Genomic DNA, 11817 nt, shown 5'->3' on the forward strand with positions numbered 1-11817 from the left:
TTCACAAAATCAGACAGAAAGCTGCAGCAAGAGAAGGTAATAGTTTTATCTGTTATGAGGTTATCTGTTTAGCTTTTTCCATTCATCCTTTTTGGCTGGGAAGAATATTTTCTCTACACAAATAAGTATGCCATACACTGTTTACAAAGTTAGCTAAACAGACAAATCTATTACCTTCTCTTACTGCAGTTTATTATTTCATATACAGAAAACTTTGATTTAATGTAACAACCCTTTTCTTCATTAGCTGATTTTTTAATATTAATACTTGGGGTTATGGAGCTTGACGCCTTTCATAAACCTCATAACTTTCTCCCTGTCAAATGCTAAAAGAAATGGCACAGGGAGATGGGTGGCATTATTATTTTCAATAACGGTCTGATTCTCTAAGAGAACTTTTCAACTTGGATAAATTGAAGATGTCTGGGCTTCAAATTCCAGAATTCTTCAGCTAGCACTCTGTGTTTATTTGCTAGAAATAAGTCTGCAAAAAAATTGGGAAGGATTCCATTTTTAACCATCCCACTGGCATGGGCTTGCAACTATCTCTCCAATGATAAAGAATTTTGCTTTGGATTCAAATCTATTCCCTTTTCCTAGTATTGGATAGTTGCTGGAAAAAGTAGAAGCCTGGTGTTTGGTTTATGCTCCTGTGCACTCTCAAGTATTTTGTAATGATCATATTTGAAATGGCACATAGCTCTAATATTTGCCTAAAAGGAAGACAACCCTGAATTTAAGACAACTCTCCCACTCCATTCATTAATCACTTTTACCATGGTCAGCAAACAGTCGTTTAAGATTAGCATTTTATCTTAGGTCAGCCCTTTGCAGCTTCCACATGACCATGTGATCAAAATTTGGATGCTGGCAACTGGTTCATATTTATGATTGTTGCTGTGATCCCTTTTGTGACCTTCTGACAAGAAAAGTCAATTCACAAGCATGTTACACACTTATCAACTGCAGTGATTTACTTAACAACTGAGACAAGAAAGGTCATAAAATGGGGGAAAACTCACTTAACAAATGTGTCATTTAACAACAGAAATTGTGGTTGTACTCTAAGTCAAGAACTATCTGTATTACATATGACAATAGGTCTTTATCAGATGATTTTTTATCATTGAAAGGTGATGCCTATTGATCTTATATTTTCATTTCAATGCTATCAACCATTTGTGGTAATAATTTAACTTTAATCCCATTCCCTCAGTTTATACACTCAATCGCATCCTGGGCAAAGACTGCTATAAGCAGATTGGTTGATTTTTTTAAAAAAAATAGACAATTATATTATTTACATAAATGACCTTATAGTTCAGTTCTCTGGGAGTTTACAGTAGTGGCCAAAATTGTGGAAACCTTTTGGAAAAGTGTACAGTAGAAATGCCACCTTTGGTTAAATTTCCATCAATTTTTCTTCTAATTTCTTTATAACTGTAGCCTTGTTCACTTAATAATACTATTTTACATCGCTTTCTGGGCAACCAGTCAATTCTTTGCACCATTACTTTAATTTTATTACATTTTACAAGCTCACTAAATGAAAGAACACAAAAAACCCCAATCAACTTGATAGCGATGACATAACACACTGACAAATGTTCTCCTTTCAGCTTCAATACATGACATCAATAACTGAACCCTGTGATCTGATTGGCTCATTGCCAAAACAAGATGACACCTGATTGGCTCTCTAAACACTCATGCTCATTGGCTACAATCAGATAAAGGAAAGCTACCTGATATCAACCTAAGCAAGTTGTCCTTCCTTTTTCTGGTTATTTGGCTATAACTTTTCATAGAATACAGTACAGATAATTGAACAAACTATGTTGCATTACATTCTTGATTAAATTATCTTTCCATTGATATATAATTTTATAGTACTACTCCAAAAAAGTGGTGTTATTAGCCATCAAACCTAAAAATACATTTTTCCCAAAAGGTTTCCACAATTTTGGCCCCTACTGTAGCTTTTAAAACTGTGGTTCATTGTTTGCTGAAATTATGCTTTTAAAGAAATCATAGTCCTGTAAATTTAGATTTCCTTAACGAAAACAATAAAATCATTTTTTTAAAAAAATTCCTCCCTATCTAGTACTTGTTACTGAGCAATTGATGAGAAATCTAATCAGTCAGAATTTTCAGATAGATCAACTTTAGGACATCCAAATATACAAAATAACTAGATGCATACTAAAATTTATACTTTTGAGAATTAAGAAACATGGATTGCAAAAAGTTGCATTATCTCACAAAAATACCCACCAAAACATGCATTCTGTCTTTTATTGAGTAAAATGTGCTTGCACACAATGTGTAAATTGGAAAAGGGCAGAGCAGAATATATGTATGTTAAAATTCATAACAACTGAAAATATATGCATTTAAAAATAGTGTGTGAATACTGTATAGAAAAGAAGGCAAACAGTATTTGTCAGTTGAAAAAAAAAAACCAAGAAGTCAGACTAAACCAAAATTGATAGACTTGTCCAGCTCTGCAATTAACCAGAAGTCCTCATTCTGGTCGGGTTTCACTCATATGGCCACAATCCAGAAATTATTCCAGTTCGAGACCAATAATGGCCTCCAACTAATTGTGCAGGGTCAAACTTTCCTTCTTCCATCAGAAGACTTGCAGCCCCATCTATTTGGAACTTCTCTCCATACCATACTAACTCTGTCCTAAACTCTTATTAGATCATGATTCAACTCCTTTTATTAGAAATTCATATGTAATTATGAAGGTGAGAATTATTAATTCTGGTGACACTCACTATCTAACAAGAAGTGATTGCTATTAAAAGTGGATTTACAACTGACAACCCAACAGAATCATTTAGAAAAGGTTGTTTCACTGGATCTACAAAAGAAAGTGGCTTTTAAGGTTTAAAAGGGATATACAAATGATAAAACAAGAGAGTGATCTGGATTTTTTTTTCCAACTGTATTTATAAAAGAGGTTAGTTAAAGTCTGGAAGAAATCTGTGTAATGGAACAAATCAATCCTAAAACAAAAATTTGAATGAACTACTGATTGAGACTGTTAAAAAATAAAAGAACAATATAAAGTTGGATTATTTGATCAAGGTTAAAACAAGATGAGTTGTTACTTTAAGGACATTCTACTGATACCAGAACTGAGAAGATTACAGTATGTTTATACTCATAGTGAGTTTTGAATATTGTTCATTTCTTGAAAATTCTGAACTGATATATTTTTACAGGAGATAAAATATAGCAGAACAAATGCCATAGTTCAAGCCCTGGAATTTTCAGTTGAGAAAATTTAGTAGTCAGTGATAGATAAGAGTTCTGCTTGAGTATATGAAAAGCCACCGTTGGCAATGATGCTTGGCTAAATTGCCAAAGATCTGGCCTATCGCCTTTTGTTTGGATTTTAATGAAACTTGCTCAAATTCACCTTTCATGAAAGAGTGTTTAAACTGGAATGAATTGTCTTGTATCATATCCTGTTCACAGTTTTGCAATACAGTTGTCTAAATACAGAGTAGATACACAAATGTACATTAGGGAAAATGCATACAATTGTGTATGAAATGGTGGATAAAAAGCATTATAAAAACTACTTCAAAATGTGCATTTTAGGAGAATAAACATAAATATATACTAATATTCATGTGAATGTAAACAAGCAGAAACAGATGCCAAATCTGATTTGGAAAAACAAATAAAGAAAAACAAGGGGAAGCTCTCTTTATCGCTAACAAAAATACCTATTATATATTTTTCCTAACATTTCAGAATATAGGTCTGAAAAAAATTCTAATTCTCTTCCACAGACTACAACAGTTGTGTTTCAAAGCTGGCTGACAATTTTTGCTTTTGAGGTGGAAGTAACTCTAATCTGTCCCTACAGGTGTGAAAAGCTACTCGCCTCTTTTAAAAATCTTACTGGGCATGTGGATCTTTTTTATCTGTCTTATTTCTTTAAAAAAATGCAGATCTACTTTAAAATAAATAAAAGTGTCCTTTACAATATCTTTTTTTATCTATTCCTTTCCAGACTTTTTTTTTATTATAAGCTACTTATGCCTCAGAAAATTTTATCAAAGAAGCAAGTAAAAAAAAAGACATAGATTTCTGTGTGAACAATTATACTTTACAAGAAACAGTAACAAATGCAATGTTTTTTCACTGTGCTTACCACTTCTGATAAATAATTAGTCTTATTTAAAATTCTGAGAATATGTATTTTAGTGTGTGCTTGTAAGAGTATTTGAATACTACTGAATTCCATGTATGTGCAGTCCAAAAGAGGGAGTTATTAGGGTAAAACTTGAATTTTTGTTAAGTAGCTTATTTTAATATTTCCCCAATTCTACTTCTGTTCTGTTTGGGTTTTCTATTATTATTTCTCAATCAGATAGAATTATTTCTCTCACAGATAAAAAAAAATGAAATATTTTACTTAGAATAACCCCATATGATGCTATGAGGTATTATTTTCTCTGTATTTACTGGGGTTTAGTTTATTTATATTACTCAACAAGTTATTTAATCTTTCAGTGCTGTTTTATCCCTCATGCATATGGAGAAGAATCACCAGGAATTCAATGAGAAACTGAAGAAGAGATATAAAACTTGTAGCAAATCATTTAAGTACTGCATGAGAAAGACACAACTTGGTTCATTATTATGCCTATATTAGATATAAATGTCCTGCATACTGAGGCACAACATTTTTTTTTTTGAGAAATATGTTCCTATAATGCCAACTACTGCCTCATCCTCAGCTCAGTGCTGAGATAATATTAATCTCCAGAAGTTGTGAATGCTCCAACACTGAAAGTTTTTTAAGAAGAGATTGAACAACCATTTGTCTGAAATGGTATAAGCAGGGGGTTGGATTAGAAAACCTCCAAGATCCCTTCCAACTCTTGTTATTCTATTCTATTCTATTCTATTCTATTCTATTCTATTCTATTCTATTCTATTCTGTTGTTCCCATTTGGAAGTGGTGTTTTCTTTCTTCTCTGAATGCCTTGAATATAAGCCTGAGATGACACAATCAGGGACAGCAATGGTTTGGATCTTGTTGACCTAACAATGCTTCTGTGGAATCATCTTCTTGCCTAGTTGCTGGCACTATATTTGTACAATCCATTTCACTTTGACTGCAAAAATGACATAACTTCCAAGATCATATCCTGTGAATTGCTACATGGGAACTTTCAACCAGTACTGATTGTTCCTCATTGCCAAGTTAATATTCATTTTCCTGGTCTGGTGCCAGAGGACAACACTGCAATATTTCCAGCACTGTCCCACAGTCTACCTTTAGAGCAGATCATCAATGAGTCTGGACAGTATTGCTGTCCTTAAACAATGTAATGTGGATAGTTTTAGGGCAAACTGTGAGTGTCAGTTTGATATAGTGGCTAAAGCACCAGGCTGGAAATCGGGACACTATGAGTTCCATTCCTTACCTGGAGCATAAAGCCAACTAGGTGACATTGGGCCAGTCACTCACTTTCAGCCCTATCACTCTCAGCCCTATCACTCTCAGCCCTATCACAAATCACTTTTGATAGCATACCAAGAAAACTGCAGGGATTTTTCCAGGCAGTCACAAGGAGTCAAGACTGGTTCAGAGGCACAAAATAATTTGGTAGCAATTGGTGGGTTCCATGCCATCATTCCATTACTTCCCAAAACCTTACCAGTTGCTTTTTTGAATGTCTGTTCAGACAGTGTGGGGGCTCAAGCTCACCATGGTCCCATAATGAGTAGTCTGATATCAGCCTGCCTACGTGATCAGAAGAGCTGATTTGAAATACAAATTGAAGAAACTAAATTGGAGTTTTCAGTGTTTTGTGCCACTGGATTTTTCCTCCCTTTATCCTTTTTAAAATCAGTTTTCCCCACAAATCATATCTGGCCAGGCAAATGGCTTGTTTTCCTCTCCCTCTATTCTTTCCATATGTGTGATATGTATGCATGTGTGTACACATGCTTTCTGTACTTAAGAGTCTCCCCAACAATGCAAGCACATAAATAAAATGGAATCTTAGAGATGGTCAGAGCAGTCTTAGATATTGTAGTTTTGTACATTCACACAACCAAAATTGATTTTAGCCAAGTAAGAGAATCTACTGCAATATAATGTGGTATATTTGAATCCCTTTGATATAATCAGTGGTAGTCAACCTGGTCCGTACCGCCCACTAGTGGGCGTTCCAGCTTTCATGGTGGGGGGTAGGGGTTCAATCCGAACCATTTAAATTTTCGGATCCATCGAGCCCTCCGATCGGCTCACAGAGCTTTCCAGCAGGCGCGGGGTGTTAGCTTCAGCTGGGCAACCTCCCACAGAGTTCTCGGAGGCCAGATAGCCTCGCCGAAGCGCGCTGTCATCGCGAGGCTCCTGTAGATTTTCTTGACGATCCAGATCGCAGCAGAAGCTGCGCAACAAGATAAAACCGCAAGTGCCGCATTTTCGGCTCCGGAGGGTGGAAATTAAAGACACAACAAACAAGAAGCTTCCCCTCAGGGCCCCTCAAGGCTGGGAAGGCCTGGTTGAAATACAAGCAGCCGCTAATTTTGGTGCGGCCGCCATTTTGAGAGCCGCACAGAGCCCTCAGTCATAGAGGTTTCAGGCATCTCTGACAAGAACCAGGCTCTCTCTTCATCCTGCTGTGACAGGCACGGATCGGGGGCAAACCAGACTCCACTGGGCCTTCCCTCCTGACCAAGGTAGAGGCCATAAAGGCCTTCTATTCATTCCTGCTTGCCCAGGACAGAAAGTTGGTGGCGCGGCCACCATTTTGAGAGCTGCACAGAGCCCTCAGTCATAAAAGTTTCAGGCATCTCTGACAAGAACCAGGCTCTCTCTTCATCCTGCTGTGACAGGCATGGATCAGGGGCAAACCAGACTCCACTGGGCCTTCCCTCCTGACCAAGGTAGAGGCCATAAAGGCCTTCTATTCATTCCTGCTTGCCCAGGACAGAAAGTTGGTGGCGCAGTCACCATTTTGAGCACACCATTTTGAGTGAGCACGTGCCTACAGCTTCAAACAAAATATTGTGAGTCCATGTCTCAAAAAAAGAAATACGCTCATGGCTATTTGCCAGAGTATCTGAAGATGGGTTTCATAGAATCTGTTGTAAATAAACAACATCCAATGTGTTTATTGTGTCATAAAACATTATCCAATGAGGCAATGAAGCCAAGTCGATTGCGAGAACANAAAAAATTTCAAAATCGTTCAACAATCGTTGCATCATTTAAGAAACAACATGCAGCGAACGAAGATGGATTAATTGCCGCTTATCGCATTTCACAATTAATTGCAAAAAGTGGTAAAAGCTATAATATTGGAGAAACTGTAATAATACCCTCTATAAAAGAATTTATTTCAACAGTAATGCATCAGGATATACCTGAAAATTTAAAAATGTTGCCCCTAAGTGATAGCACAGTAAAGCGATGAATTGAAGAAATGGCAGTTAATGTTGAAAAAAACTTGATAAGTATTCTCCAAAACTCTTCATTTTCCATGCAATTGGACGAGTCTACCATTGCAGATAATAATACTTTATTGATGACATATGTACGTTATTTTGATGAAAACAATACATTACGAGAAGAAATGCTATTTGCAATAAATCTCATTATAGATACAAGAGGATTATCTATATTTAATACTGTGAAATCATACTTTACAAAAAATAATATTCCTTTGAATAATATTGTTGCATGTGCTACTGATGGAGCACCATCAATGGTAGGTCGCTATCGTGGATTTGTTGCTTATTTGAAGGAAGAAGTGCCAAATGTTTTATGTATTCATTGTGTGGTGCACAGACAACATCTTGTAGGAAAACATCTAAGTACAAGTCTCCATTCATCATTAACTATAATAATTCGAGCCATAAACAAGATCAAATCCAAACCAAAAAATGATAGAATGTTTCGACAGCTTTGCCAGGACAATAATGAAGATTTTATTACGTTACTTTTGCACACAGAAGTTCGGTGGCTGTCAAAGGGTACATCTTTGGCTCGTTTTGTAGCATTATATGATAGTGTCATACAATTTTTTGAAAGTAATAATGAGGCCAATCTGTGTCAACAGTTAAAAACAGTAAATAATGATGCCTTTTATTTGGCAGATATTTTCAAGAGATTTCATGATGTCAATTTGCAGCTTTAAGGAGTTAATAAAACTCTTATAGGTTGACAAAGTATTGTATCATTATTTATTGACAAACTTGAACTATTTCATTATAATCTATTGAAGAGAGAATTTCATCAGTTTCCTGAATTATCATCTATAAAAGATGATGTAACTCCAGAGGATATTGACGGATTCAGTAGCCACCTCAACAAACTTAAATTGGACATAGAAAAACGATTTGAAGTTATTTTGAAATTGAAGGTGTATGACTGGATGAAAAATCCTTTTACCGCAAATATTGAAGAGGCTGATACAACTTGCCAAGAAGAATTGTTAGAAATTAGATATGATGAAGAAAGTAAATATAATTTTGATAGTGGTGGATATGAAAACCTATGGCAAAGTAAAAAAATGCCTGTCTTATATCCAAATATGTGGAAAATGATATTCAGTTTATTGATACCTTTCCCTACCTCATAACTTGTGGAATCAGGCTTTAGTGCTGTTAATCATATTATGACCAAAGAAAGAAACCGCCTGAATATTTCTGAAAGAGGAGACCTTCGTTTGTTCCTTACAAAAATTGAGCCAGATATCCAGTATTTAGTTTCGCAGCATCAGCCTCAGGGATCTCATTAATAATTTAATTAATTAAATGTAATTTCATCAGACTTCATGCTTCTATGTATGCAAAGTAAATAAAAAGATAGATTTAACTACAGTAAGTAGTTTTATAAAGATTTATTCTGCCAAACTTAGCGAAAGCGACATAAAGTATTTGGTAAGTAATTATTATTATATGCTTTAACTTGCTGTAACTCTGCTTTATAAATTTTATAAAGTAAAGTTACTTCCCTACTTTATAAATCACCATTACTGTGGAACTGGTGGGCGGTTAGAAAATTTTACTACTAACAGAGATACAAAAGTGGGCGGTAGGTATAAAAAGGTTGACTACCCTTGATATAGATGAAGGGCAAGAAGGGCCCACTCCTTCATTTAAAATGGCTCATTAATACAACTGGAATCCTGTTGTTGTTGTTTTTAAAAAAGAACTTATGAGAAATTTTCATTCATACATTCTGCCATACTCCCTAATGAGTATTAACATCCTGAAAACAGCAGAGTTGTTTTGCTTCTGTAGTTCATTTCTGAAGTGTCAACATTCATTTAAAGAACTAGTGTTCTGAAGACACTTGATTAGATAGTCCATGTTCTGAATGTGAACATTTATGACAATCATTGTTTACCAATAGAATCTTGCAGAACATAAATTATAGGGTTGTGTAATACTAGCTAAAATAGTTGCTGTGATAACTACAAGGATTTTTCCCCCCTCAAAAGTACTGTAATTGCATCATCCTTATATGCACATTAGCTTGATGGGAACATTTTTTTCTGATTTCTGCTTGGAAAAAAATGCAGCACCATTTAAATAAAACTATATATTTCTTTCTCTCTCTTTTGTCTCATTTTTTTAAAAAAACTGAATGCACAGAATTGCAGCCATGTTGCTGTGCATAAGCTCTACAAGACTATGCTTTTGATCTTGTGTTCTTTCCTAAATAATAAAAGCTAGATCTAAATATGTAGCATAGTAAAGTAGGTAGAATGTTAAAAGTAGGAGGATCCTCCAGCAATTCACTCAATTCAGCCTGATTGTTCACGAACACTGAAGAGTCAATACATTTAAGAAAGAAATGGCGCATATTTTGTAAATATGCAGATCAAGTAGAGGGGGGAAATGTAGTGATATAAATAAAGGGTGCTGAACTTTGTGTCTCCTGCTAAAAACAGTATTTAACAGGTTTCAGTCTGCTGGTATTATTACTGCTACTATTACTACAGTATATTCTGTCCTGCATTGTAGAATCAATCCCAGGATAGTCAGAAAATATATAGCACCATTCTAAAACCCAATAAAATAAACAAATGACAATCAATATCAAGAATACAAATATTTGATTAACAGGTTCAATTATTAATCAAAGGACTCTAGTATATCAAAATATATATAGTTAGATTAATTGCTTTCAAGGCTGGGATCTAAAAGACTATCATAAGGAAATTGGAATTAGGAAAAAAACTTCAGATTAGGTGTAAAGTAGACAAAATAGAACTATGCAGGCAGGAGAATGATAGGAACTGAATTAACTGAACATCTTTTTGCTAAAAATGGACAATTAAATTGCAGTGGTTTATTGGTAATAACACTCACTGCAACAGAAAATTATCAAAATTGGGGATAGAGATTCTATTACTGATATGAAGATCTTTCATTTGATTTTCAGGTTTACTCAGACCAATCCTCCATGACTGATACTATCCTTGCAAAGAACTCTCACACAATAAATACTCTTATTTTTGGTCTTAAAGATTTCTGGCTCACCGGTAAGGGACTGTAAAACATTTCAATGTTTTCTTCTTGAATACAACCCTGAAGTAGTAAATACTGTCATATTCTGGGCACTGGTTCATTGTTTAAAAAATAAATCATGTAACAAAGGCTTTCTACGATGACTTTTCCATTATGGTAATGGTGGGTATTATGATACCCTTCGGAAGATTTTTAACTTTTAAGTCTCAGCATTCAGAATAAGTAGGAGCAGCCGAAAGAAATGTGTGAAGTTGTCCCGTTTATGTATCTGACTAACAGAAGGAGGAAATATCATGTAAATTCAAGATTCTACTTTAGAACTTATTCTACTTTAGGATAAACTAAGCATAAAGTTGAAAATTCAGTGTGTGAGGGAGTGAAGTTAGGGTCTCTGTGTGCTCTTTTCAGAATTAGGAGTAGCCATCATTACATTAGATACAGTCAAGATTCCTCTCCTTCACTTCCCTCAGGCATTGATCCATTCCCTCAGATTTATAATCATCTTACCCAATAGTATAATGCTAAAATAAAATAGGAACAGGTGTGTGTAGCAGGAAAGGTGAATGCAAACGCCCTATACATGGGAAAGTAAAAATGACATCTGGAGATTAGAAGCTATTACCAACAGGCAAGAAGACAACCAGTCAACTGTCAGGATCACAAGCTATGATGAGCTGCATATGCTGATGAGCATCCTAGCAGGATCATAGAGCTTTGCTGGGAGCTCAATAGCAACTAGAAGAGGAGTACCTACATTGAAACAATACCTCACTGAACCCCTTAGAACCCAAATTAACCACACAGCAAACCAGAGACAGCAGCGACCCTCAACCAATCCATACAAGCCCCCCTCCCCCCAGAGGTTTGCCTCCCAATGACCCTGAGCTGATGTAACCTCCACATCACAAGACCCATCACAAGCCTCTCACTGAAGATTCACATCTGACCCCTCCCCTCAGAAGTTCACCTCCCAATGACCTTGACCTGATGTAACCTCCCCATCACAAGCCTCTCATTGAACAGACTCAGGCTCAACCCTTCCAAGACCGAGTGGCTGTGGTTTCCGGCGCCTCGGCATAGTCAGCTGATGCCATCGTTGACTATAGGGGGCGAAACTTTGGCCCCCTCAGAGAGGGCGCGCAACTTGGGAGTCCTCCTGGATTCACGGCTGACTTTGGATGACCATCTGTCGGCCGTGACCAGGGGGGCGTTTTATCAGGTTCGCCTGATTCACCAGTTGCGGCCTTTTCTGGACCGGGACGCCTTACACACAGTCACTCATGCTCTTGTCACCTC

The 11817-nt window shown here is 36.1% G+C and overlaps 1 pseudogene; it reads left to right on the top strand.

The window, feature by feature from the left end:
• The first annotated feature begins 7103 nt into the window (after nucleotides 1-7103).
• Nucleotides 7104-10464, top strand: LOC107286056 (annotated as a pseudogene).
• The last annotated feature ends 1353 nt before the right edge of the window (nucleotides 10465-11817 follow it).

The sequence above is a fragment of the Protobothrops mucrosquamatus genome, unplaced genomic scaffold (assembly GCF_001527695.2).
Source record: "Protobothrops mucrosquamatus isolate PMUCROS unplaced genomic scaffold, P.Mucros_1.0 scaffold240, whole genome shotgun sequence".
In the NCBI taxonomy this organism is placed as follows: domain Eukaryota; kingdom Metazoa; phylum Chordata; class Lepidosauria; order Squamata; family Viperidae; genus Protobothrops; species Protobothrops mucrosquamatus.